This window comes from Eschscholzia californica, unplaced genomic scaffold, assembly GCF_041429995.1.
Source record: "Eschscholzia californica isolate CP2 unplaced genomic scaffold, dmEscCali1.0.p SCAF_4, whole genome shotgun sequence".
Lineage (NCBI taxonomy): Eukaryota > Viridiplantae > Streptophyta > Magnoliopsida > Ranunculales > Papaveraceae > Eschscholzia > Eschscholzia californica.
Genome location: NW_028238461.1, coordinates 18,714,581 through 18,736,748, shown reverse-complemented (window position 1 = coordinate 18,736,748; position 22,168 = coordinate 18,714,581).

Below are 22,168 nucleotides of genomic sequence, written 5' to 3'. Positions count from 1 at the left end.
GCTGAGAATTGGGCCCTCACTGTGGTTCCTCCTAATATAGCTCCTTCCAACCCTATTCCTCCCCATGAAATATTTAAACAGAAAGGGAAAAGGAAGGACCTAGATAAACTTATTGATGTTAAAATCGAAGTCGATGAACATCATCAGTTTATGAGCAAGAAATTCAAGGAGCACAGTCTGGGTAGAAGCTCTTCTTTCTCGGGTTATTTTCATGGTTGGAATTCAGGTCAATCTTCAGGGTCTTCCTCCTTTACTGGTTGTGGTCCTCCTAGCTGGTAAACTCCCCCCCCCCCCCCCCCAGAGTCGATTGATAGTCAGGAAGAGCGTAGGAGACACATCTTTGAGATCAACTCTTGGAATCCTCAAGGCAATTCATGGAAAATAGAAGTGAAGGGGATAATGAGTAGCCTGCTTCTTGGTTCGGATATTAAGTTCTTGGGTGTTTTAGTAGTTATTTTTAGTATTTATGTTTAAATGATGAACATTAGTATGTTTTTTGTTATATCTCTATCTTTTTGTTGAAAGGTTATCTCTCTATCGATATGCTATGATAGAGATTAGGTTTAGAATATCTTTGTTCAGATAAATTACTTCATTTTGATGTTTGATAGTTGGTATATACTAGAGTAAAATCCTAGTATGTATAGAAGTGACTTGTAGTTATATTTATGCTAAATCAATATTATGTTATCAGTATAGCTATATTTCTTCTCATGTTTAATGTTAAGAATTTAGGTTTAAAGTGATTCCTTAGTTTCTTGACATGTCTGATATCCTCAGCTTCGGTTCAACATTAGATTTCTTAGAGAGAGACCTGAGATAACAGGTTTCTCTAGGGTTAATCTCTCATAATCTCTCTTGTTGGTGCCTTTAGAATCCCAGGTACAACATTAGCTCTAAACAGAAGATAGAATACCACAGTTGACTCTAACAGTGCTTAGATAGTGTATTTAAATTCACATCAGTATTTAGGGTAGGAGGGACCCATATTATCATATCCATCTTCCTTATATCCGGGTAGATCAAGTCTAATTTTTTAGACTTAGCCCCCTCTTTAAGAACCTTCGATCGAGGCCTATTAGTGTTAGTCTATCCAGAGAGTGCCTCCATAATTCCATTTTTAATTCACTAGTTCCTGGCCGACCTCACGAGGTGCCTTTAGTTTCTCATTAAGTTCAGGAGCCGGAGTACGCCGTTATAACAGTACATCTCTTAGGTAGACTAATATGACCAATAATTTAGGGCCTATAGTCCTTAGTTGGAATGTCAGAGGAATCTCTTCTTTTAGTCCTCGAAAACACCTTATGAGCCTGATTAACAGGCACAATCCGGACATCATCTTCTTAGCCGAAACTAAGACTAAATCTTACAACATCAATAAATATATTAAGATTAACAAACACTATGATCACTTCTTTGTTGAGCCGACCAATAAATCTGGAGGCTTAGCGATGTTTTGGAAACACAACCTTACCCTTAAAATCCTATACTCGGATAATAATATGATTCACGTGGAAATCTATAACAGCAATAACAACCCTGAATATGTTATTACAGGATTTTACGGTAGCCCGTACCATAAAAACAAACTTAAACCTTGGAAAATCTTAAACAATCTTAAAGTTCAGGATGAGACTCCTTGGGTGGTCATAGGAGATCTTAATGTAATCCTGGACATCCAGGATAAAGAAGGCGGCAAGGCAATCTCGAATTCTAATACTTACAAGATTCATTCCTATATTAACAACCTTAATTTAACAGATATGGGTTTTAAAGGTTATCCTTATATGTGGAATAATAGACAATTTGGAGAAAACTTTATCCAGGAAAGATTAGATCGAGCCCTAGCCAACCTTCCCTGGCTCCAAAAATTCAACTTTCTAGTATCTCTCACCTGGAATCTGTAGGTTCTGATCACCTACCAATCCTTCTAGCAGACACAGACTTAAGCTGCAACAAACCTAAACCCTTTAAATTTATCCGTACCTAGATGTCCCACCCTGATTGCCACAAGTTTATTTCGGACAAATGGACTAATTATCAGAATATTCAAGTACACCTGAAAAATCTCAATAGACACCAAACGAAATGGAACAAAATGGTCTTTGGAAACATAGATAATAACATCAAAGAATTAATCACAAAGCTTAATAACACTACTACCAAAAAAGAATTCAACGTAATAAATAATCAACTGGAAGACTTGTATAGGCTTCAAGAATCCTTATGGAAAGAAAAATCAAGGAACAATTTTCTTTCGGTAGGGGATGGAAACACCAAATTTTTTTCATTGCCAAGCCATCCAGCGTAATAGGACAAATAAAATTATAGCCATAAAAGATACCAATGGTGAGTGGCAGGAAGGATTAGAAGACATCCAAGCTATATTTACCTCCCATCTTCTCAATATTAGTTCTTCTCAGGGCCTTAGCAATAACCATTCCATTCTCAATCTTTTCCATCATACCATTACGCTAGAACAAAACATAGAGCTTTCTAGAATCCCTGACCAGGAAGAAATTAATAGTGCTATTAGTAGCCTTAAAAAAGAAGCGGCCCCGGGTCCCGATGGATACCCCCTACTTCTTTCAATCAAACTGGGAAACTGTTAGTCCCAATATTTACAGATTAGTACAAGATTTCTTTGAGACGGCCGAGCTTCCGTAAGACACTAATCATACTCATATTTGCCTCATCCCGAAAACCACAACCCCCCAAACGCCAGCTGACTATAGACCCATTAGCCTTTTAAATACCACCTATAAGATTATAACGAAAATCTTGGCTAATAGATTCAAATCCTCTCTTCATAATATTCATCTCCCCTTTCCAGGCGGCTTATGTCCCTGGCAGACAAATCTCTGATAATATAATCATGGGGCAGGAAATCATCCATTCTCTCAAAACCATAAAAGGTGCTACGGGTTACTTTGGACTTAAGCTGGACATGTCCAAAGCTTTTGATAGGATTGAATGGAGTTTCCTAACAGATATCTTGGCAAAATTGGGTTATTCGGATCATTGGATCAAAATGATTGCCTAATGCATAACGACCTCCTCAATGGCGGTTTTAGTCAATGGGCGTCTGGGACCTATATTCCACCCCTCTAGAGGTATTAGACAAGGAGACCCCCTCTCCCCTTTTTTGTTTACACTCGCAATGGAGGGGCTTAGTCGTCTGCTTAAAGAGGAACAGGATAGAGATAATTTCAAGAGTTTCCCTACAAAAAACCCTAATCTCTCCATCTCTCATCTTCTCTTCGCAGACGACTGTATTATTTTTTGTCGTAACTCTCTAGATAATATCCATACCCTCAAGACTATTCTTAATGCCTTTTGCAACCCGTCTGGTCAAATGATCAACTACGCAAAATCTAACATTTTTTACTCTAAGAATTCTCACCCAAAATTCAAACGTCTTATTATGCGTTCTCTCAAAGTTAAATATGCTTCCACGTCGGAGAAATATCTTGGAGCACAATTATTCTTTGGTGCAAATAAAAAGAAAATCTTTAATGATATTCTTCACAAAATAAAAATGAAATTAGATAAATGGAATTACAGTTTTCTCTCTCAAGCTGGTCGAACTATAGTCATCTCGACTATAGCTGCGGTCGTACCCCGATACCAAATGCAATGCTTCGCCCTTCCCAAGGGCATATGCAAGAGCATTTCGACTTTGCAAAAGTCGTTCTGGTGGGGTAAGTCCAAAGGCATATGTACCAAATCTTGGTCTTCGATATGCCTTCCTAAATGCATGGGTGGCCTTGGAATCCACTCCCCAGAGCTGGATAACCTCGCTATGTTGAGTAAATTAGCATGGAGAATTAAATCTGAGCCGGAGTCCAAGTGGGTTCAGCTTTTGAAAGCCAAGTACTTTGATAAAACTGATAATCCAGGCCCGGCTAAATCCCATCATTCATGGATTTGGAAGAATATTAATAAATATCTCAATATAATAGGAAATTATACTATGTGGGAGGTACATAACGGAAAAAGTATAAATATTTGGACCGATAATTGGATTCCCACTCTCCCAGCTATTCCCTATAACCATAATTCTAACCTATCTAAGGTATCTCAGCTCATTGACCAAGGCAACTGGAACGAAAACCTTCTTAACAATGAGTTCGATAACGCGACCAAGAATCTTATTCTAGCGATCCCGATTTCGATAGATAGTAACTCTTACCAAAACAGGTAAATTTAGCGTCAAATCCATGTATCAACACATGTGTATTAGTATGAATTCACCCCAACCCCTTTCTCCAAATTGGAACTTTCTTTGGTCCCTTCCGGTTGTTCCTAGAGTAAAAATATTTTTATGGAAAATTTGTGCTAAAGCCCTCCTTGTTAAGGATAGGATAGGAAGATATATTGATAACAACCGAATCTGCCCGAATTGTAATGAGATAGAATCCATAGAACATGCCATTCTACACTGTCCTCTGGCAAAAAATATTTGGTTCTATTTTAATATAATTTCTGAAAATATTATATCTGTTAGAGAATGGATTTTCTCCTGGGAAATTAATGACCAAACGGCTTACACAGCTAACAACATTCATTACGCTACCATTATGTGGAACATATGGAAAATTAGATGTGACCACTGCTTTCAACATGAAATCAATACGCTAGACACAATTATTACTATCATAACGACTTTCCCACAAATTCAAAAAGTGAACGAAACAAAAACCAAAACAGAACAAGGAAAATGGATCCCCTCTGAAATGTCCTTTTTAAAGATCAATGTGGATGCATCTTTTATAGACACACAAAGTATTACTGGTATCAGTCTTATCATCCATGACAATGAATCTAAATTAGTTGAAGCTGCCTCATACACCTCAAGAAGCAGAAACCCGGAGGAAGGTGAGGCAATTGCGATCCTTAAAGGAATGCAATGGGCAGAATCTCATGAATATAAAAGAATCATTATCGAAAGTGACAACATTAATATCATGAAATATCTACAGAAAAGAAAGAATGATATTCAATGGCAATCCCTAATTCATATCAATAGAATCCAAGAAATAAAAAGGAGGTTGGAAATAGTTAAATTCTCTCATACAATCAGGAAATTCAATAAAGCAGCGGATAAGTTGGCAAAATGGGCAAGAAAGAAAAACAGATCGAAGGTTTGGAAACAAGTACCTTATTTTCTTTGTAAGTTGTATTGTAATAGAACTCTTATTTCTATCTAATATATATTACCTTTCAACAAAAAAAAAAATCTACACCATACTAAATGCTTGATCCCTCAATTTTGTAAGAAAGTTTGTTTGGTCCTCTAAATTTTATTTGTCGTTTTTTTTTTTATTATCGTTATTCTACGGTTTTTGGTTTTTAAAATATATTTTAGCTGTTTAAACTTTTTTTTCTCATTTCTCACTGTTTTACTGATTTTTAATGACTTTTTGCAGAATTATTTTTATCTTAATGTTTGATTGTTTTCAATGTTTTTTGTACTATCTTTCGCTTTTTTTGCCACGATCCTTTTTCGACGTAAAAGTTGTGGTTTTTCATAGTAGTATTTTGTTTTATCAAAAAAAAAAATTCTACCCATGTGGTTAGTAACTACAAACTTGTCTGTTTACCAAACTAGAAATTGTCAAGAACAAACTACTACTTGTTCATAGGTAACCTATTTGTCTGGTCGACCCAACTTTTTTTTTATCAAAGAAACATTGTAACGAGCCAATAACAGTTTATGTGAAGCGAACAACGTTTTATATCGAACAAACGAAAATTTTATCGAACAAACAAACAGTTAGCTGGAAAACATATTTGATTTAAAAAAGCCTCACAAACATATATCAAAAGCATCAAATACATATGTTACAACAGATAAGAAACATCATCGAACGTAGATCAAACAAATACAAAAATACTAAAGCTTGACCAAGATTCATAATATATCGAAAAAAAATATCATAAGATACAGGGACGGATCTAGAATTTTCACTTAAGGGGTGCGGATTTACATACCTAAATTTTTTTTTGCAAACACAGATAAATACTTATATTTATTAAGGATATTAATACATCGACGATTACAATTGCAATTGACCTCTATGAGAGTTCATATTTTGAAATGTTCGCATAATGGAGTCGAGTCTAGAACTACTGGTGTTGAACTAAATGAACGTGAAGAAAATTTTATTTTAAAATATATTTCCCTAGTAAGAGTAGGGTTCTGAAGAGATAGAAAATCTTTATAGGGTTTAAGCCTTTACTTTTACATAAAGGGTAAAACAGACAACAAGCTCAACAATGAAGACAACTCTAGAGGCATTCCTTGTACCTGAACAACAAGAAACAAAGTTAGTTAAACTAATTTTGTTAGTAGTTAGTTTAGTTAGTTGTTAGTTGTTAGGTGTTACTCTTCTACCCAACTGTAACTAACTATCTTTCTCTCTCTCTAAACTCTATATAAACCAATTGTAATTGAAGTTTATGATTGATTGAAATAAAAACTGAAGTTCAAAGAAAACTCACACCCTAGTTGCTAGTTGAGCTTGAATACTTGGTAAGATGAAGAAGAAGTGATGAGAATTGAGTTGATTTATGGTAGATGAATTGAAGTTTATAGGAGTTAGGGTAGATGAATTGAATTTTATAAGATTTATTGTATACAAATTGAAGTTTGCAGGGTTTACGATGGATGAATTGTAATTTATAGGGTTTAGAGTTGTTGAATTGAATTTTATAGAAATTTAGGATAGTTGAAATATTAAAAAGCTTATAAATCAAATTGTTTATAACCGGACTCGAACTCAGAACCTCATGCTCCCACTCACAAAAAAAATAAATGCCTCAACCTTTGAGCTAACTTTTACTTGATGTTATATATACACAATACACACAATATATAGTATATATATATATAGGTCTGAAAATAACGTAAAAAAAGTGAATGTTATGTGGTTTCGAACTTAGGACCTCATGATCTTAGAACTACTTAGCCAAAGACTCCTCTGTGTCCGTTTGTCACACCAGAAAATATATATTATAAATACCTCTCTATGTATTAAAAAAAAGATACTACTACTACTCTATCTTTTTCTCGGGAGGATCCAGGGGGTGCGGCCGCACCCCCTCGCACCCCCATGGATCCGCCCCTGATAAGATAGAATAAATCTATTTTTTTTTTTATCAAATACCAGTCTATAGAACAGAAACAACTACTTCTAGAAAACAATGGTAGGGCCTTATCTCCCATCTTGCTCCGGAACTGAGGCAAATGTGTCCCTCGCAGGGGCTCACATAAAAAGGCACTGAGCTCAAGTGCTTCTTCAGATCTTGAAAGGCTTTCTTTATTTTGTCAGTCCATTCAAAGTTTTGAAATCTGATAGTGCTTTATATCCCATCTTGCTCAGAAACAAAGACAAAAAGGCAAATCTGCCAGTCAACCTCTACACTTCCAAAGGCTTGGTTGGGCTCGACACATTTAGCAGAGCAAAAACCTTTGTAACGTTGGCCTCAATGCTTCTATGGATAGTGAGACTCTCTTATTTACTCCTGAGGTTAGGAGTTTTTCACTTTTTGGCGATTTCGACTTGCATTTTAGGGGAAAAATTCTTTTTTCTTCTCCTTAACAACTCTATTTAGGCTTTAAATTTAATATATGAGAAATCACAGTGGCGTCTATGTCTAGAACTTTGTTAGTGCGGAAGACAAATATGTGCCTATAACTTCTCAAGAGTTTAGTCAATTTTTGTTGTTTTGCCTCCGTCAAAGTATTGCCCACATGTGTGACCTCTGCATCAGATGCTCCGATCTGGACTAGCACCGTCATATCTCCTGAAGCATTCTTAGTCCCTCACCGTCAAATACTAGAGAATATTATAATTACACAGGAACTTTTGCATTCTATGCACATATCCCAGGATAAGAAAGGTGGTTTCGCTTTAAAGATGGACATGGCAAAGGCATATGATAGGGTTGATTGGACCTTCCTTGACAAGATTCTTTCGGCAACAGGTATCTGAGGCCCTATTTTAGGCCTCATCATGCACTGTGTCACCTCTGTCAATTTTAAAATTCATATTAATTGTGGCCTCTATGGTAATATCTCGCTTTCCAGAGGACTTAGGCAAGGGTGCCTCCTATCACCCTACCTCTTTATCCTCATGGCCCGGGCCCTATCTTTACTTATTTCATTATATGAGTCTCAGGGTATATTTACAGTATACAAGGCAAATAATAACTGCCCTCGAATCTCTCGTCTTCTTTTTGCTGATGACCTAATTTTATTTGGTAATGCAACTACTGAAAATTTACATGCTATTCAATCTATTATCTCTTATTACTCCAACTTCTCAGGACATGCCATTAATCTTGATAAGTCACCTTTGTACTTTGGCTCTTGTGTTCCTAAAATCAAACACGCTTATACTCAAGAGTTGACTGCTCCACTCATGACGGATCATGCTAAATATTTGGGAGCTTTGGTATTCAAATCTGGCAATAGAATTCAAAGTTACGTTTGGTTATTAGAATAATTCAATAAAATGTTAGCGGGATGGAAAAACAAATTGGTACCTAAAGTAGGGAGAACTACTTTGATAATATCAGTTTTAAATTCTTACTGTACTTGCATCTTAGCCTTCAAAAGATTCCTAAAATGGTTATCAATAAACTAGAGCATCTCAAAAGAGCTTTTTGGTGGGGTCACAGTGTGGAAGACGGGAAGATACACTTTAGAAACTGGGAGTTGATTAGTAGTTCTAAATAGGATGGATAATTGGGAATTAGATCGTTAGAATTGGTTAATGACTCTTTGGTGGCCAAAATTATCTGGAGATTGTTGATTAATCTGAATGTCATTTGGGTTCACATTTTAAAGGGCAAATACTTTCACATTGATGATTTTTGGCTAGTACTTCAACCAGACCTAAAACACCTTATTCGCAGTTGATTTTAAAGGTGAGAGATACAATGCACAGTAATATTTTATGGTTGGTTGGTATCGAGCATTAAGGTTCAACAAGACCCATGGGTTCCTAATCTAAATAATCAAACACAAGCAGCTCACACTCCACTACCACATAACGTCTACTGGGTAACTGACCTCATCGACTCTAACTCAAATCATTGGAATCAAGACATTCTACATCAATATTTTGACAATGATACAATTACTGCTATCTATAATGATGAGACATGAAAATGACCCATCTTAGTCTCTTAATTTGGACAAGCTAGTCTATCTAGGGCAAGTTACTCTCATGAATTACTCCTTTTTCTACTCAGGTACCTTTTTCAGAGTTAAGTATGCAAAACGGATAAAAGTCGGAGAAATGCAGACTGAGGGTATTTTGGTCATTTTGTGATTCTGATTTCATGATCAGTATTAGTGCTCGGATGGAAAGTAGAGTCCTAGACGAGCTGGTAGGCGAAAACGGAAGTCAAATCGGAGTTCGGATGAGCAAATTATAGCGAGTCAAAGTTCGGATCAATTTCAATGGACCAAGAGTCAAGAGGGACACATGGCACGCATCCAGCAAAGTAATCGGAGGGACAAGAAACAAAGTGGGCTACTTTCGGTCAAGCAAAGGGGTACACCGAGCTTTAAATCACCTCGGATGACGCCAGCTGACGTCATCGTCATCATCTTCTTCTTCCTTATAACCGAGAGCTGTTTCTAAATTTCAAACGATGGCCGACTTCCTCTTTTCCGACCGACTGAAGAGAAAATAGAAAGAGAGAAAGAAAAGGAAAGATTGAAAGGAAGCAACCGACCCTTTTGATTCTATAAAAGAGAAGAAAACCGGGTGGAAAATATCATCCTCCATTAAAACGATAAAATCCGAGGTAGAAAGGGAGTTTTTGTTTCTGTTTCTTATTCTTCTTTCTTCTTTTCTTAGTGAGAGAGAGAGGTTTAGATTGAAAGAGTAGTAGAGAGAGAGCTCCTAATTTGTAGAGAGAGAGAGATTGAATTTATTATAAACCACCATTAATCTCATCTTTTTCTTCTTCTTTCTTTATCATTACTGTTAGAGAGAGAAAGAGAGAGTTCCTGTATTGTTTAGAGAGAGAAAGAAACAGTCTAGAAAGAGAAAGAAAGAGGAAACAGAGAAGGAAAGAGAAAAACCAGGGAAGGAAAATTATTTTCTCACCTGGAAATCGTGTCCGGGAAGACGAGAAAATAATTTTCCCTAAGGTTCTGTTTGGCTGCGCAGAAGGAAAAAAAAAAAGCGAAAAAAGGTGTTTTCTCTCTGATTCTTTTTCTCTTATCATTAATCCAACCATGTCTTTGATATTCATGGGTTTCTAACTATCCCACTAGGATAAAGGATGAAACCCTAACATGAATATTTGAATTTTAATATCGTATTTATTTTATTATCTTTTCTCATGTGCTTTAATGTTTTGAATTAGCCGTACTTCGGTTAGCCTAAGAAACTAACAACTTGGTTCCTAATTGCATGATATTTTAAGTGAAGTGGGTTATGGGTTTAGTTAATTACAAAAGGTTCTTTATTGTTTTATCTTCCGAAAATTGAAGATTGAGTTCTAACAATTTTTGAGTTATAGAAGAGAGATAATAATTTGAATTAGATATTAGATTTAAATATAATTGTTAGTGGTGAATTCCAATATCCTAGATTTACCAACTCATAGTTTTCCATTACAACTTTGTTTTGTTTTCTAAATTTAAATTCTTAGTTTCTAAAATTATCTTCGAAATCAATTATCTACTTTCCTAGTTTATTAATTAATCTTAGGTTTAGATTTAATTCCAAACAAATCTTCGTGGGATCGACCTCGTAATTCTTGCCATATTTACATACGGTTCGTACACTTGCGAGTTTTAATTTGATCTAATTAGCCTAGTATTTAGGTTCACTAGATTTCACATCAAGTTTTTGGCGCCGCTGCCGGGGATTTGTTTTTAGGAATTGTTTCTAAATTTGGAATTGACTTTTAGACTAGTTAACTTAGGAATTTATTTGCTTTCTAAAAAAATATATATATATATATCAATAAAAATACACAAAAATATTTTATTTCTAAATTTTTTTTTTTTTTTAGGAACTTTCTAAATTCTGCTTTTTTGTTATTGTTTTAGATTTAGCAAAAAAAAAAAAAAAAAAAAAAAAAAAAAGAAGAAGAAGAAGCCTCGGATTCGAACACTTAAGGGAATAGTGGTCCGGGTCGTCTGCAAAGGTCATCGCCCGTCTAGAACGGGAGGTAATTTTTCTAATTACCCACGAATCTCCTGTAAGTGGGTAATTGTGTGACTTTGTTTGCCTCATTGTGTTGCCGAACTGTTTAGTGTAAGCATTCAAGTTACTCCACGACGACAACGACGCAATGATTTCCACTATGATAAGCAAACAAGTTACACAAGAGATCCGTGAGATTGTGCTACTGAGATTGTTAGCCACTAAACCCTAATCCCACAGCCTCACTGACTCTCTCTACAACTGACATTGTACATGGATACGCTAACACTAATAACCGACATAAGCCTAGCTTTGCATTCCAGCTCTGTCTCGGAGTCCAGCTCTGTCTCGGAGCACTGCTTCGCATTCTAGCTCTGTCTCGGAGTCCAGCTCTGTCTCGGAGCATTGCTTCGCATACCATTGCCTTGTAAGCGGGTTGGCGGGTCGTAAACCGGGTTCGATATTAACCCATATTGAAGACACTTTTAACAATTCTTCACCTTGACTTGAATATACTCCTCTTGACTTAAATCTACCACCATCATAGCTCAGCGCCTCTGAGCCGTCGTCGCTCCAGTCCTGCTAGGGCTCAACATCTGGAAAACCCAATCAAGTCTAAGCAATGCTTAAATTTGAAAGTTGTAACTGCCTTGGTCAACATATCCGCTGGATTATCTGCTGTAAAAACTGATGATGCATAAAATGTCCAGACGTTGACAAACGTCTGAAGAGTCAAGATTAGACTTGAAGTCTACTGGGTCAACCCAGCTTAAGAGCAGGACCGCTGAGCTTCGGATGGTCCACAAAATATTCCCCTAATTGGGAGGTTGGCCAGAAGAAACCAGCTCTGTGAAACACCTTTGGCATGGACAAATCAGTCCTGGGGTCTTCGGAGGAGTAAGGGGGGTCCAAACAGATCCGGTCAATGTCTTATGCCCAGAACTGGGAAGGCAGCAGTGCCAGGCGATCTACCGACTTTATCCCGAATCTTCCAAAAGGATCTCAGTCGGCCACACATCTCGAAGTGTTTAAGCCCGCTTGGACTCCACGTAACTAAAGAAGGAAACTTCTCTTGTAGGGTATATTACATCGGCAAGATATCTACGAAGGATCCTTCAACTTAGGAACTTCCACATATCAAAGGTCCTAGATAAGACTTTAAGAGAAACCCTAGTTACTAAAGAGAGGAAACTTTCTCCTTGGTCTGACGGCAACCGCCTGACCACCTACACTAACATTGCCTATAAAAGGCCTCCCACATCGTCCTTCACAAGACACGATCTCTTTACCCCAAAAAGATCACCCAAAACTCAGAGTTCCCATAACTCGCCCCCAAAAGGATCAATCAATTTTCATTCTTTTACTGCAAAGAGCACCCTGACTGGCTTGAGCGTCGAAGTGGTTGATGATGCATAAAATGTCTAGACGTTGACTAACGTCTGAAGAGTCAAGATCAAACCTGAAGTCTCTTGGAACGACTCGGCTTAAGGCAGCAGGACAGCTAAACACCTAATGGCCCACCATATGTTCCCCTACATTGGAGGTCGGCCGGAAGAAATCAGCTCTGCACTGAAACGCCCTTGGCATGAATAGATCAGCCCTGGGATCTTAAAAGGAATAAGGGGGTCTCCACTGGTTCGACCCATATCTTACGCCCAGAACTGGGGAGATATCAGCGTTGCGCGACCTAATGACTTAATCCCGGACTTTCTAGAAAGATCTCAGTCGGCCTCATATCTTGAAGTGTTTAAGCCCGATTGGACTCCACGTATCTAGAAGAGGAAAATTCACCTTTAAAGTCTATCACTCCGACAAGATATATACAAGTATCCTTGAACTTAGGAACTTTCACTTATCAAAGATTCGGGATAGACTCGAAGAGAAACCGTAGATACGGAAAAGAGGTAACTTCCCTTACGGTTTGACGACCACCGCCACTAGTCACAGTCGGTCTAACTTCGCCTATAAAAGGTCCCCACTTCGTCCTTCACAGGACACGATCTCTTTACCCTAAAAAAGATCACCCAAACTCAGAGTTCTCATAACTCGCCCCCAAAAGGATCAATTAATATTCATTCATTTACTGCAAAGAGCACCCTGACTGTCTTGAGCGTCGGAGCGGTTTTCGAACCCTTTGCAAGTTTTCCCCCTCGAGAATAGACGAACAGGAGCAAGGAGCAGGGAGCAAGGAGCAAGGAACAATGAGCAAGGAGCAGGAGCAAGGAGCCAGAGCAGAGAAGCAGAGCAGAAAAGCAAAGTTGAACAAAGGAATCTCTTCTCTCCAAACAAAATATACCATCATAGCGGAGGCTGTCATGCATCAACTCTCTTTTTCATGCTGATCTAACCGGGAGCCAATTTTCGACATCATCATTTGGCGCTAGAAGGAGGGTATCTCTCCAGTAAATCATCAAATTCGGTAACCCGAATCCTACTCAATACTTATTAAGAACTAACTATCTCCCTGAGCCCTTTAGGCAAACATGTCCTCAGGCGAACACACTCCACGTGGGACCCCTCAAAGGCTCTCCAACTCAGATGAACTCCTCGCCGAATTGGAGCAAGTCAAGGCCGACTACTACCGGAGAGACGAGAAGGCAAAACGATTGGAGGAAAGCCTCCGTAAAGCCGAGACAGCTAGGAGGGTTGCCACACCCGAACAGAGGGAAGAAGTACTCAAGACGTTCGCGAGGATCCTTTTCTCGTCTGGCGACACATACACTCCTGAGACTCTAACTCTGCAACTAGGCGACCAATTGCGCTTGGAGAGCATATTGAATGAACAAGGCGTGTTGAATCCAGACCAACCCTACGTCCCCAAAAGAGCTGGAATAGGCGAGGGATGCGTGGACGACCCCACCATTTGTGATATACTCATACACCAAGTGGCGGAATTGACAAGAGAGAAGGAGAAGGACAAACTCTGGGGAAGAACGGTAATTCGACAGCCGCCCGTCTGTCGGGAGATACTGGAAGCCGAAAAGCCAACAAACTTCAAGTCCCACACTGGAACATTATCAAGGTGTGGAAGACCCAGGAGTGTTCATCAACAACTATATTGCGAGGATGAACTTATGCATGACTAACCGAAGCATATGGTGTGTAGTCTTTGCCACCATCCTAAAAGTACCAGCTCAGGCGTGGTACCAAGCGCTGGCTCCAGGATCAATCAAGTCTTTTGATTAGCTCGCCCAAGCTTTCTGCGAAGCTTTCCGAGGAAGCGCTATCATAAAAAAAGGAACCGATGAGCTGTTCAATGTGGTACAAGGAAAGGGCGAGACTCTAGCAAGCTACTGGCAGAGGTTTCGCAATCTCATGGTACAGGTCCCCGACCAGGAATCAAACGTCGCCTTTGTCGCCATACAGAGAGGCCTCATGCAGGACGATATGATCAGGAATATCTCGGGGAGAAAGCCAGGTACCCTCGCAGAACTGGTAGAAAGGTTATATCAGTTTATCAGAACAAAAGAAAACTATCTACGGATGAAGGACGTGACCAACATCCCATACGAAAGTGAACGCCTCCGAAAGAAGGAACGGGACGAAGTCAGGCCACCCAAGGATCGAGAACGAGGCAAGAGACCTAGGGCTGACTTCGCAACCTATACGCCACTGAGGAAAGGAAGGGAGGAAATCTTGCAGGTATTGATAGCAAAAGGCAAGGCCGAACTGCCTAACCCCAATGAAGACCGAGAGGAGTTCGGTCCTAAAGACATGACTGCATGGTGCGCCTTCCACAGAGGCTACGTGTTAATGTCGAAAATTGGCTCCCGGTTAAATCAGCATGGAAAAGGGAGTTGATGCATGACAACCTCCGTTATGATGGTATTCTGTTATAAGAGGAGAGATTCCCCTGTTCAGCTCTGCTTCTCTGCTCTGCTCCTCTGTTTCAGCTCCTCGCTCCTTGCTTCTCGCTCCTGTTCCTTGCTCCTTGCTCCTGTTCGTCTGTTCCCGGGGGGGGGAACCTGCAAAGGGTTCGGAAACCCCTCCGAGACTCAAGACAGTCAGGGTGCTCTTTGCAGTAAAAGAATGAATGTTGATTGATCCTTTTGGGGGCGAGCTGAGATAACTATGTTTTTTGGGATGATCGTAAAGTAAAAAAACCGGATGCAAATGCCAAGATTCGAACCTAGGTCTTGTTGTGAGCTAGGGCACCTGGCTAACCACTCCAGCTGCCCCTCTTATATGTAAAGTTTCTGCCAAGATATAGTTAACTCAAATTTTTACCCCTGGCAGGAGCCAGGGTTGGCCCCACCCTGGCTCCGCCCTTGGCCATCAATGTTTTTTTATAGGATAGCCATCAATGTTAGGTACCTATATCTACCTCTTCTCAACAACATATTGATCTAGTAGATAAAAATTTGGGACTTGATGTTGGTGCTATTTGACATAGCCAATCAGGTTGAAGCAATTTCAATAATTAGAGAACGTTAAACAATTTATTGTAATATTAATTTGCAGATAAATGTGTACTGAGTTAGTATTTTAGACGACAAAAGTTTTAATTCCTCCATAAACAACAAAAGATGACATTGGCAAGTGGCGTGGCTAAAATGAGATTTGATGCTTTCAACAAAAAAAAAATCAGATTCGATTCAGGATTATTCGATCCAGGATTTTGTCTGGGACCCTTTACAGGATGATGTGAGAACTATAATAAAAAATGATATGTCAAGGAATCATTTAAACCGAACCAAGCTAGTCAAATTCAATTATTATACTAACAATTATATAAATGAGTATACAAATATAATATGGTAATGTGATGAAGGGTCAATTAAATCAGATTCGATTCAGGATTTTGTCTCGGACCCTTTGTAGGATGATGTGAAAACTATAATAAAGTATTTACATTTGATATAGATAAAATATCCAAATGATATGTCTAGGAACCATTTAAATCGAACCAAACTAGTCAAATTCAATTATTATACTTATAATTATATATATTGGTATACAAATATAATATGGTAATGTGATGAAGGGGCAATTAAATTCTATCGAGATGATATGATAACTTTAACCTAAGTCCTTTCATTCTCCTTTTTCTTTTACTTTGCCCTTGAAAACAAAACTAGCCGCACCCACTTACCCACTTCGATCAAGATCTTCTTTATTATTTTTACTTTGCGTGATTTACGTAGTATCTTGATCTTCTAATTGTGCTAACAAACTTCTACTGAACTTGTGGTTTGTAAGTTAAGTCTGTTAGTTCAATAGGCACAACTCTCTGTAACATTCATTTCCTTATACCTTGATGACACTTCCTTTTACATGCAGCACGGAAAGCTAACATGGTAGAAAACAATTTAGCATAGAGTGTAGGAAGGGAGATGTAATTAATTTCTGACAGGAACTTAACCCTCTTTAAGTAACTACGTTATGATCTATCCACCGAGATTGGCCACGACTTTGGGAATGAAGAAAAGTCTCTGGAGAAAGAAATTTTTTTTATAAAATTGGTCAACTGAAATTGACTTTTTTATTTTTATTTGTTGTTATATGACTTCCAATTGTAGAGTTGAAAAAAAATTAAATTTTTAAAAGATCCCATAGACGAATTAGAAAGAACTTTTAGAACCTTAAACAAAATCTTTCGAGGGATCTAAACTCTAAACTTCTTTTAAGTGTTTCTTCTTTTTCATCTTCTTCTCCAAAGCTTTGTTTTCTTCCAGTCACTAAACTCTAAAATCATGGAGAACAAACCTAATATGTTTAGAGGTGATGAAAAATATATTTTAGGGATCAAAATTAACTGATTTCTAGGGTTTAGAATGTGTTTACCTCTCCTGGAGCTGGTTAATGGATGAAGAAACTTACATTGGATGCCCCATGAAAGATGTATTAAGAGCTTCAAGAGATATTGTTTGATGATTTATAGGATTTAGAATATCTTTTTCATCTTTCTCTCTCTAATTTTGTTTCTGATTTTAGAGTAATAAGCTAGTTGGGGTTGGAGATTTGGGGAAGATAAGTAAGAGAAGTGATGAAGAAGAAAGAACAAAAAGTTCGGCCAGAAGTTATGGAGAAGATACGATGGATGAGTGTTTCTCCAAGAAAGAAGGAAGAGGAGGGGAAAAAGAAAGAGGAAGACGTGACTTAAAATAAAAAAAATATATTTTTTTTACTAAAAATTAATTTTGTAAAATGTAAATTTTACCTGTATTCCTCATAATAAATTTTCTTGAAGAGATTTCACAAAGAAACATGAATTACCTGGAGATTTTCTTTACTCCCCAAACCCGTGGCTCCAAGATTTTGCAGGTCCGGTGCGAAATCTTGCCTGGAACCTTTCCAGAACGATGTGAGAATTAAAATAATGGATTTACATGTGATAAAGATAAAATATCCAAATGTTCATGTGGTCTCTCCCAACAATTCCACGCATCAAGATGTTCATGTGGAAAATCTGCACCAAAGCACTTCCAGTGAAGGATAGAATAGGTAAGTATATAAACAATAATAATACTTGTCCGAATTGCACGAGCATTGAATCTATAGAACATGCTCTTTTACACTGTGTATTAGCTAAAACGTGTGGTTTAATTACAATATCATCTCTGAAAATATAACTTCTATTTCTGAATGGATTTTCTCGTGGGAAAATCATAAGAATCAATGCTTCACTAGAAACTATATTCACTTTACGACCATCTTATGGATAATATGGAAAGTGAGGTGTGACCACTGCTTTCAATATGAAATAAATGATCTCAATAAAATTATCAGAATGATCGAAAATTTTCCTAAAACCAGCACCAAACCAGAGAAAATTAGGCAGTATAACAGTGAAAAATGGCAACCTCCGCCACAGAATTTTATTAAGATAAATGTAGATGCTTCATTTACCAATGTAACATCCAATGTGGGAATTAGTCTGATAGTCCATAATGCAGAATCAAAATTCATTGTAGCGAAAGTAACATCCAATAGAGCGAGAAACAGTGAAGAAGGAGAAGCAATGGCTATCTTACTTGGAATCGAATGGGCAAAGGTGAATCAATATAAGAAGATAAATCTAATCTTCCTTGGTGTGTTGGAGCGGAACGGCCGTAAGATAATTATAGAGAATGGCTCCATAAAAGTCGTTAAGGGTTCTTTGGTGGTGATGAGAGGTACTCGTTACGGTAATTTATACAAACTTTTGAGGACAACAATTACAGGAGATGTAGCAGTAGGAATCGGTGGAAGGGATCCAACGGCTTGTATGAGGCTTTGGCATATGCGCCTTGGGCATATGTCAAAAAATGGTCTATCTTTGATGTGCGAGAAAGGCTTGTTGAAGGACATGAAGAAGCCTTGCATGGAGTTTTGTGAGCATTGTGTGTTCGGGAAGTCACACAGGGTGACGTTCTCTACAAGCAAGCACAAGAGCAAAGAGGTACTAGACTACGTACATACCGATGTCGGGGGACCGGCAAAGTTAGCTTCCAAGGGTGGTGCCAGGTACTTTGCTACTTACATTCGTTGATGATCATTCGAGATTTGTCTGGCTTTATTTTCTGAAGCATAAGAATAAGGTATTCAAAAAATTCCTGGTGTGGAAAGCAATGGTTGAGAAAAAAACAGGTCGAAAGCTGAAGACGTTAAGATCGGATAATGGGACCGAGTACACGGATGGGGCATACAAGGAGTTTTGTAATCAGGAAGGCATTGTGAGGCACTGGACAGTAGTAAACAAACCTCAGCAGAATGGAGTCGCAGAGAGATTGAACCGTACACTACTTGAGAAGGCTAGATGTATGCGCTCCAATTTGGGATTAGGAGTAGAATGGTGGGCAGAATCTTTTGGTACATCTTGTTATATTGTGAACAGGTCTCCACATTCCTCTTTAGATGGCGGCATACCTTACGAGGTGTGGTCAGGTGAACATGCAGATTACGGGAGACTTAGGGTTTTCGGTTGTACGGCCTATTACCATGTTAAAGGTAACAAACTTGACAATAGAGCAAAGAAGGCAATTTTCTTAGGATATGCTACAGGAGTCAAGGGTTATCGGATATGGTGTACGGGAGACAAGAAGTTTGTAATCAGCAGAGATGTGGTGTTTGATGAGTCATCTATTGTAGCTATGATGAAAGCTACGGTGCCTAGTTGTGGTGATGTTGGGTCTACTAAAGCTCAAGTAGTGGAAGTAGAAGCCGAAGACCAACGGGTTTCTAGGAATCATGATCATGTGGAGCATCAGGATAATACTCAGGATGAGGAAATTGATGAACCCGATCATGAGGAGGTTCAAGGGGAAGGTACACAAGGTTTACAACAACAACAACAGGATGTTTCAGTACACACTAGGCCGAAACGGTTATATAAGCCGGTACAGAGGTTAGGGTCAGACAAACCTCTTAGGCATTACGGGCAGGCAAATGTCGTTGAATATGCAAGACGACGAGCAGGTGACCTTCAAACAAGCTATTATCACGGAGGAAAGAGAGAGTTGGTTGGTTGCTATGCAAGAAGAGATGGAGTCTCTTCACAAGAACAAGACATGGGAGGTTGTCCCATTACCCGATGGTAAGTCTGTTATTGATTGTAAATGGGTGTACAAGAAGAAAGAGGATTCTTCCGAGATCAAGGGTACAAGGTATAAGGCAAGACTAGTGGCCAAGGGTTCTGCACAGAAAGAAGGGGCCAACTACAATGAGATTTTCTCACCGGTCGTGAAACATACTTCTATTCGGGTGCTATTGAGTATTGTTGCTCACAGTGATCTTGAGCTGGAACAACTCGATGTTAAAACCGCCTTCTTGCACGGAGATTTGGAAGAAAAAATTTATATGGCTCAACCTGAGGGATACAAGGTTGAGGGTAAATAAAATCAAGTATGTCGTTTGAGGAAATCTCTTTACGGATTGAAACAATCCCCTCGTCAATGGTACAAACGATTTGATTTTTTCATGCTAAAGCATGGTTTTCGCAGAAGTGAATATGATTGTTGTGTATACATCAAGAAGCTTCGCAAAGGTGACTTTATTTATCTCCTTTTGTATGTGGATGACATGCTTATTGCTTCTCGAAGCATGGTGGAGATCGATAAGTTGAAATCTCAACTCAGTCAAGAGTTTGAGATGAAAGACGTGGGCGCTGCAAAGAAGATACTGAGAATGGAGATTAAGAGAGAGCGATCAAGTAAGCAATTGTACTTGAGTAAAAAAGGTTACATCGAACGAGTAGTTTCTCGATTCGGGATGCAGAATGCGAAGGCGGTGTCAACACCTTTGGCACCACAATTCAGGCTATCGGGAAAACGATCTCCCACTACTACGGTGGAGAAGGATCATATGGATCGTGTACCGTATGCTAGTGCAGTTGGTAGTTTAATGTACGGTATGGTGTGTACCCGTTCAGATATTTCACAGGCGGTTAGTGTGGTTAGTAGGTTTATGGCAAACCCGGGGAAGACACATTGGGAAGCTGTGAAGTGTGTGTTGAGGTACTTGAAGGGTACCGTTGATACGAGTTTGTGCTTTGGTGGAGACACATGTCAGGTAAGCGGTTATGTTGACTCGGATTATGGTGGCGATCTAAATAGAAGACGATCTACTACTGGTTATGTATTTAGGGTACATGGTGCTCCAGTTAGTTGGCGATCGATGTTACAATCTACAATTGCGTTATCTACTACGGAGGCTGAGTATATGGCTATGGTCGAGGGTGTGAAGGAAGCATTGTGGTTCTGGGGTCTTTTGGATGATCTAGGGATTAAGCAAGAGTGCGTAGATGTATGGTGTGATAGTCAAAGTGCGATCCAGTTGGCGAAGAATCAGGTTCATCATGCTCGTACTAAGCATATCGATGTCAGGTATCACTTTGTACGAGATGTCATAGAGGAAGGTGATGTTTCTCTCATGAAGATACACACATATGAGAATCCCGCGGACATGTTGACTAAAGTGGTGACATGTAGCAAGTTTCAGCATTGCCTGGAATTGCTACAAATCGGCTCGTGTTAAGTTGCCCGAAAGGGCGTAATGGCGACAAGGTAATCTTTATGTGAAGGATTGATAGAACTACGGTAGGCTTGATCCCATAAAAGGGTACGTAGGCAGCCATGGTCATATGGTGCAGTCGGATGAAGTTACAAGAAGCAGATATATCTTACAAGTGTATCCTGGTGTTCGTCCAAAATTTGAAGTATACCAAATTGTGTACGAAGTGGAGAATTGTGAGAGGCGGTTTTGGGATATAGGCGGTTTTGTGGCTGTAGGTGGTTTGCTTTTGTGTTATGGCTGGAGGCGGTTTGAGATAGGCAAAAGTAGGCGGTTTCTTGAAAGATTGGCATCAATTTGTGGCGGTTTCCAAATTGGATTCCAATTAAGTAGTCGGTCTATAATCCTATATATAGGATATGTTTGAGTGCCAATTAAATCACCACACCACAACAACACAACAACTAGTCTTTAGAGAGCTAGAGTGTGAGCAAGTGAGAGAGAAATTTTGTTCATAGTTTTGAGCGGTGTTTAATTTCTCGGTCGTCGAAGATTTAGTATAGAAGGTTAATTTTCTATATGGTACCATCTTTGGACGAACTTGCGGGTTGTGTGAGTCGTCTTCATCTATTCTTCAATAATGATTTCTTTTTCGCCCGAGGACGTAGGCTTTCAAGCCGAACCTCGTTAATTCTGTTTCCATATTTAGTTTTGGCATAGCTTTTCGATTACTCTTCATAATCGGATCAATTTCTAGGATAGGTTCGATAGCTTCCGTGACTTTTAGTACCAACAATTTACTATACACAACCTTCTTTTTGTTAAATTATTAAACAAAAATAAAATTTGTTTTATTGGTGCTGTCTTGCAAATATTACATTGAGAATCTCAAAAAAAAATATTACTCAAAATTAAATACGAAAAATAATAAATATAAAATAGATAGAATTTCTTTTTAAAATGGATTACTTATTTGACTCTAACACAATCTATTTTATAATTTTTTTTTAAGTATTACTACTCTAACACACTCTATTTTAATTTTTTTTTTTAAAGAATTA